Below are 7,432 nucleotides of genomic sequence, written 5' to 3'. Positions count from 1 at the left end.
AAGGTTTGTGGAACCACCGGCGTGGCAGGGCTGAGCTGCGGCACGTCCCTTCTGGGTCTCAGGATGCTGGCTTTGTCTAGAAAAGTTCAGCCTCCTCTAAGACACAGGGACATCGTTTGTGTCCAGAATGATCCCTGGCTGCCCACAGCCGTAAAAGGGCCCATTCCTTGGAAATCCTGAGGAAACAAATCCGCATTGTGTAATGAGGATGAATGTCATCCGTGGACAATTAATATTTCACCACTCCGCCTTCATTGCCAAAAAAAGTTTATTTTCAAGGTGAGGATTTTTTTCATATTTATTTTTAAACCCTTGGCATAATGACGGAATAGCTAATACATGATGGATACATTTTTAAAAGGCTTCTTTGAAAAGCCATTCAAAGCTGAGCTTGAACAGGGGAACCAGGGGCTGGAGGGGACGTGCAGGGCTGGCGAGGGCCGCTCCCGCCCGTGCCAGCTCCGCGCTCTGACAGAACGAGTGTTGCATGAGATGTGAAGGATGACTGTTGCGGCCTGGAAGCCCTGGAGCAGGTGTTCCTCGTCCGCATTCGCAGTGGAGCGTGGTCCCCGGCTCAGCCAGCCGCAGCCAGCCCCTGGCAGTCCCTCCTGTACCTGCGTGCAGAGAGGCGCTAATGATAATGGATGCGGCCCGATTAGCCAGCCCATTTGGAACGGGATGCCGAGGCCTGGCTGGAGGTGCCAGTCAGAGGCTCGCCCAGGGGAAGCAGGCCTGCTCGGGTCCCAAGGGCTCTGGGCTGTCCCTGGGGTGCCTGCGCTCAGCACTGGGACGGGCACGGCTCTGAGAGAGAGAGCAGGGCGCTGGACTGGGCGTCTTCTCTGGACTCTGCTGTGCCGGGAGTGGCCTGAATCCCTATTTAATAACACCGGGGGACCAGTGGCAGGCTGCCTGCTCTTGCTCCCAGAGAAGCTGCTAGGCAGGGCAGCCTTGCCGGGTCCCAGGGCTGCCGGGGCCCAGATTACGTCCCCACTGATGCTTCCTTGCCGGGCCAGGCCCGCCTGGCAGCACACTCTATCCCTCTTTCTTGTGCTCAGCTGACCTGTACTCTGCCTCCCATGGGTGCTGATTTAGGACACAATATGGCAGAGGGTCAAGCTGCCTGGGTTCCCATTCTGGCTGCATCCTTCACTCGCTCTGCCGCCTGCGTCCAGTCCCTGAGCTCCCTGAGCCTCTGCGGCCTCCTCTGTAAGGTGAAGGATGGCGATGAGCCATCTGTCTTGGTGGGCTTGTGTCGCTACAAGGAACTGCTGAGGCCGCGTAATTTATAAAGAAAGGGGGTTTATTTGGTCACGGTTCTGCAGGCTGTACAGGAAGCATGGTGCCGGCATCTGCTTCCCGTGAGGTCTAGGCTGCTGCCACTTGTGGCAGAAAAGAAAGGGGAGCAGGCATCGCATGGTGAGAGAGGAGGAAAGGGAGATAGTGGAGAAAGGGGCCAGGTTCTTTTCAACAATCAGCTCTTGCATAGATGAACAGAGAGGGAACTCACTCACTACTCAGCCTTTCCTGAGGGATCCACCCCCATGACGCAAGCACTTCCCACCAAGCCCCGCCTCCAACACTGAGGATGACATTCGACGTGAGACCTGGGGGGAGCAAACATCTGAACTCTATCACCTCCCAGCACGGAAGTTACCGTGGAGGGTGGGGCTGAGTGACCTGTCAGAGGTAATGTTCTTAGCATGCTGTCCAGCACTTACCACTGGCCTAGTGGGTGCCAGGCTGTGAGGATACAAGGGGGGCAAGACAGAAGCCCCCTTTCCAGGGACAGAGGTGGCCATGAAGACTAGGCACTCAGGGCTCCCTAGAGGCCAGATGAGTGGCAGCAGGGACAGAGGACAGAGCCTTGAGGGACCAGGAGGCTCCACCAGGGAGTATCCTTTGAACAGTGTCCCTAGGGACTGGTTAGTGCTTACTGGCAGAGGAAAGAAGGAGCTGGTGTTTGGGCAAGGATGGAGCCTTGCTGAGGCCCAGCCACAAGAGTTCAGTCCCCATGCACCAAGGGAAGACAGATGGGGGACACCAAACAGGTGAGCCAGGCAGCGGGGCCTTTTGCTGTCACCAGCAACCACAGAAACAAGCTCATTCCACTCCCAGGGCCCAGGGTCTACACAGGGGGATCCGATGCACCCATGGGGGGTAGCTGCCTGGTTCCTCTGGGTTTTGCTTCCAGTGAGCTCTCGCGGCCACATGCACCCCCCACACTCTCGTTCCTGTGTGTAGGAGCACACTGCTTTACAGACACTGGAGTCTGGAACCAAAGAATGGTGAATAAATGATTCCAACTGCTCAGGGCAATGCATGGAAGCCCAGCCGAGAGGATGGACAGCCAGGTTGGAGGCCTGGGTTTCAGTCCTGGTCCCAGCACCCTCCACTGTGTGACCCAGGGCCTCTGGGAGCTCAGCTTCCTCATCAGTAGGGTGGGAAGTCTGGAGGGACAATCACTAGGGCCCTTTTATAACTTAAAATCATGGCCAATAATAGTCCATCGTGTTTGAGAGAGTTGATCAACAAAGTAAATGGTGAGGGCATTTGCCAAGAGATAGCAAATTATCTCTTCTGTGCCTGTGAGTTTAGCTGATGGGACTGCACAACTTGACCAACAGACAGCGGCCAGTGGCCAACTGTGAGCAAACACCAGGTTCCTGTAAACGTGGACTCAGGCCCTTATAAACTCTTGCCACCAGCTTGTATTAACAAGCAAATTGGTCAGTCTGCTCTTGCCTTTTGTTTGTTTAGTGGTGTGATTCTGGCATGGTTTACCGACTTTGTTTTTGCTTGCGTGAATTGGTCTGGGCAAAGGAGCTTTCTTCAGGAACATTCCACCTTTTAATAATAAAGGGATGCCTTCCATGGGTTTCTTAGAGATGACTTTACAGCTCTCAAAATGCTCTCCAATTGCACGTGGAACCACCATAAGAAGGAGGCAGGGAAGCAACCTTCACCCCATTCTGGGGCATGCGGTGGTAGCTCCTGCAAAGTTTGGTGAATTCTGTGAATAACCTGCCTCTGAATGGGTGCAGGGGAACTGGACCCGACGTCAAGTCCACCCTCCTGCGTTGGACCCCACTTGGCAGCTGGCTGGTTACTCACCCTTGGAAAGAATAAATCATTTCCCAGAAGGACCCACCCTCCAGACGGCTTAAGAAGGTGGCTTCCTGCCTACGTAAGAGTTATTACCTCTAAACCAGAACAACTTAATGGAGAGGTAGGAAGCTCAGGGAAAAAAGTGGTCTAAAACGTGTCAAAGGTCACCCCAAAAAGCACCTGAGCATCTCAGAAGTAGACTAAGCATTGGAAATGGGGATGGGGTTCAGAGCCACACTGGCTCTGCTCCTCCCTGAGGCAAAGCCTGTGGGCTGAGCTGGGTGCGCCACTGCACCCCAGCTGGAGAAACACCACTAAGCTGGGGCGTCCACAAAGTGCCAAGAGCCCTGTGATAGGAATTCCGACCTCCACAAGGATGTCACTCACCTGGTAGTCTCTTTCTTACCCTGTTCCTGTCTTCTCCAAGCTCTGAGGCCAAGGCTGTCCTTGGCCCTGGCTGTCGCCACTGTGGTCCACAGGCATGGTGCCCCACCGTCTGCAGTGTGCAATGTGTTTCAGAGAAATGTCTTCACCACACAGAGTGTATCAATACCCAATATGGAGTAATTTAATTTATTAATTTATAGCTGCAGCAACGGCATTTTCAAACTAGTCATAAAATATTCCCCCCTCCTCTAAACTGGGCTCTTCGTGCTCTATACTGGGAATTCTGTGACTGGCTCAGAAGCGAGGAGGTGGTTTATGGCATCTCTCTGAGGGACAGTATTATTACAGTCAAAGTTAGGTGACAGGGGGAATAAAGATGGCTGCGTTTAAACTGCAAGACTCCAAATGGAAAAATAGACCCGTTCTTCTTGATTTGCCAAACAAGCAGAGTTATTATTTCTATTGTTGTTTTATGGCCTTTATCTTAGAAAAATTATAGCATATGGTTACCAAAAGCAAGAGTGTATTTATATACAGCTGCCCCCGGACTCACTGCCCACACCTCACCTGGCTGCCCTCCTTCCAGAGCTGGCTGTCAGATACACGGGCAGTGTGGCCCTGTGGCTGATGTCACTACTAACTATCTGTTGATTGGGGTCCTCCAGCCCAAGTCCAAGCGGGTGGTGGAGGCCCCAGCTGGTCTGGGTTTGCCTCTGCCGCAGCCCTTCCAGCTCGGGGCTTGGACTGGAGCTGGGCTTATCCCTGGAGTGCAGGTTAGTGAGTCCCCAGGTCTCGGCTTGGGCACAGCTGTCCTCACCTTCAGGTGTCACTCACTGCAAAGATAGCAGAAGTGACCTCAGGAGACATGCAGAGGGAAAGATGCCAGGGTCCATGCTGGTGCCTGTCTTCCACCCCAAGGGGGACAGCGGCCAGCCTGGAGGGGGCCTTTCTGGAAGTTCATGTGCCTCCCACAGCGTCCTTTTGGCACACCTCACTCAGTGCATAGCCGTGACCCTCACCAGGAGCCTGTGGACCCCTGGGTGCTGCCCACTTATCTTCACCACCACCCTGTGGATCGACACAGTCGCCTCACTTTGTGGATGAGGACACTGAGCTCAAAGAGCCCACATGATTGTCCTGAAGCCTCGGAGCTATGAGGAGGAGAACAGGGACGTTCATTCACACTGGCCTAGTGCCCAGGCCCGGAGCCAGCTCAGCTTCTCCCCCATGGACACTCATTCAAACTGGTCTTGTGTTCGAGTCTCAAGTCAGGTCGTGTTCTCACCTATGGATGGGCCTTCAGTGGCAAAAAGAACATCCAAACCTTCTACTCCAGTCCTTGCATCCTTCCCTAACACAGGAATGGCCTTGACACCAACCCAGCCAGTGGGCCTGCCTGACTACGACGGGAAAGTGACTTTGCCCAGGCTGTTGGATTTGGTGGTAGACACTAGGTTCACTGGCAAATGTAGCTCCGTGCACTGAGAGAAATGAAGACAGCAACCCCTCCAGAATTCCCACCTACTGAAGAGGAAGCTGAGCCCCCAGAGGCAGCTCAGGTTATGCAGCAGAGGATGCTGGGACCCATACTGGAATCCAGGCCTCCAATCTGACTGTCTGTCCCATAAAGAGACGAACATGACCAGATATGGCCCTCACCTTGAGAAGCTCACAGTCCCACACCAGGGATAGACAGGACAATAATTGTCAGCTAAAAGCCAGTGGTTTTTGTTTGTTTGTCTGTTTGTTTTGCTGAACAGACAGGAAGGCATTTTCTCTAGTTTGCTTGCTCTCTCTAAAGAAGCTGGGAAGAAAAGTAAATTAGGGCCCAAAGCCCCAATCATCCATGAGGATGACTAAATAATAAATATTGTGAAGAACAAAGAGATTTCTTATCAAATGTAGTTTGCAGGGTAGGATGGAGATGGAGATTTCCACTGAACTGAAATCAGCGGTACTAGCTCAGCAGGCAGGGGCTGTCAGGGATGTCTTCCCCTTTGGGGATCAAAGCTGAGGCAGGTCTGGGTGATAAATGCCAGGGAGACATTCAGCAGGATGGCCAGTGAGGACTGGTGGCTCCTGGGCCTTTGGAGGAGCAGCGTGTGTCCGTCCTGACTGCAGATGCCTCCGTCGGATATGGCAGGGAAACCAACATCAGCCACTTCCCAGAGGGGTGCCCCAGGGCAGAGAGGGCCGTGGAGAAAGTCATCCTTCCTGTGAGTGACCTGAATTGTGAGTCACTTATCTGTCCATTCATGGGGACCATAGAAGACCCTCTGAAAGAGGGCAGAAAGGCAGCAAGGAAACAACTGGCATCTTCAGTTCAGTGTCCCTCTGGGCAGCAAGCACAGAGGCTTGTGGAGAACTGGAGTTCAAGCAAATGTCTGTCATTTGGAGCACCAGCCCTGGCACATCTTAGCTCTGTGGCCTGGGCAGGTGACTTAACCTCTTGAAAACAACAGTCTTCTTCTGCAAAGCAGGTATGATGCCATGAATTGCCTTTCAGGGTCACTGTGAAAGTCACAGCAGGTGATAGACATGGGCTTGCCGTAGAAATGCTAGTGTCAGCATTTCGTGTGCTGGACGTACAGTGGAGAAGAAGGACAGAGCCTGTCCTCACACCCTTGCATTCAACCATGATGGAGATTAGCCACATTGGATGCACGCACCTCACCCTCTCTTGATTGTGCAGATAGATCATCACTAATGTTTTTCACCCTACTCTGTGTGTTGATAAAGTGGGTTTTATTAGGATGGCACAGAATCTGCGCTCTGAATCAAGAGGTAGAAGCCGGGTCCCCGCTGAACCTGGTGTGGCTTCCACTGCCGGCCCTGCGGCAGTCGAGAGCAACCTTGGCAGTTTCACTACCTACAAACCCAGGTTTCCTGCTTGGACGTCAGATAAAACCTCCACAGCAATCGGGGACCCGATCCTCAAATGAACCTTGCTGTCTAAATACAGTTGCAAGTATGATGACAATGGAATGTAGCTAACCTAATGGTAAGTACCCCTGGAGAAGGAGGGAGATGCATCCTCAGCTAATAAGATTTACAGCACAGATGGCCAAAGCCCTCCCCAAAGGCATGCTGTGGCTGCAGAAGCCCCCACAGTCATCCCTAATCTCTGCCAACGCCCACACCTCCACCCCTTTCCTCCATGCCCACATCACTATGCATTCTTTGTTAATTAATAAAGAAGAGCCCTTTTTAAGTCACAAATGTATCACTGCAGGAGAAGTTTTAATTTCATCTAGGTCTGCCTGGAGTCTTCTGTCAGGTACCAATTAGAGGAGGCCAAGTCAGCGTACGTGGGTCCTAATAAGGAAGGAAGGCGGGAAGATGGGGAGGAGGAGGAGAAGTCTAGAGGGGAGGATGGTGGAGGAGGAAGGTGAGAAGCCCACACAAAGAAGGGGGCATGTTCTGATCATTATTAAAATCACCTCCCTTCTCTCCACCAAGCTCTCCTGCAGCAGCAGACAAGCTCTGTCCCTGTTCTGAGAGGGCTGGATGGATTCCCTGGGGCCATGGCTCAGTATTTCAGTCATGGCCTCAGGGAATAAGCTAGAAATTACACTGTAGGCAACAGCTCCCTCTGACAGGGGAAGGGACCAGGTGACAGAACAGGCCTTTGTCACCTTCAATTCTCTTGTTTGCATTTAGAGACCTTGAGTTCCCTGGAGGGTGGCTTCATGAGCGCGGGGAGATGAGCTAGGACTCAGTGCCACAGTCCTGTGTGGCTGAGCTGGCTGAGAGCACAAGGATGTGCTGCTTCGGAGCTCACAAGCCCCTGTCCTGAGAGGGTTGTACAAACAGGGATAGGAGTGTCCCCTGAGGTGCAGCCCATCCTCAGCCGGATGCCCGATGACCATAGAACCATCTACTGTGGCCACTGGGGAGAATGAGGCTGGTTTCATCACAAAACCCACCAATGCCCAGGCCC

This window comes from Pongo abelii, chromosome 8 (genome assembly GCF_028885655.2).
Source record: "Pongo abelii isolate AG06213 chromosome 8, NHGRI_mPonAbe1-v2.0_pri, whole genome shotgun sequence".
NCBI lineage: Eukaryota > Metazoa > Chordata > Mammalia > Primates > Hominidae > Pongo > Pongo abelii.
Note: the sequence above shows the minus strand (reverse complement) of the source record.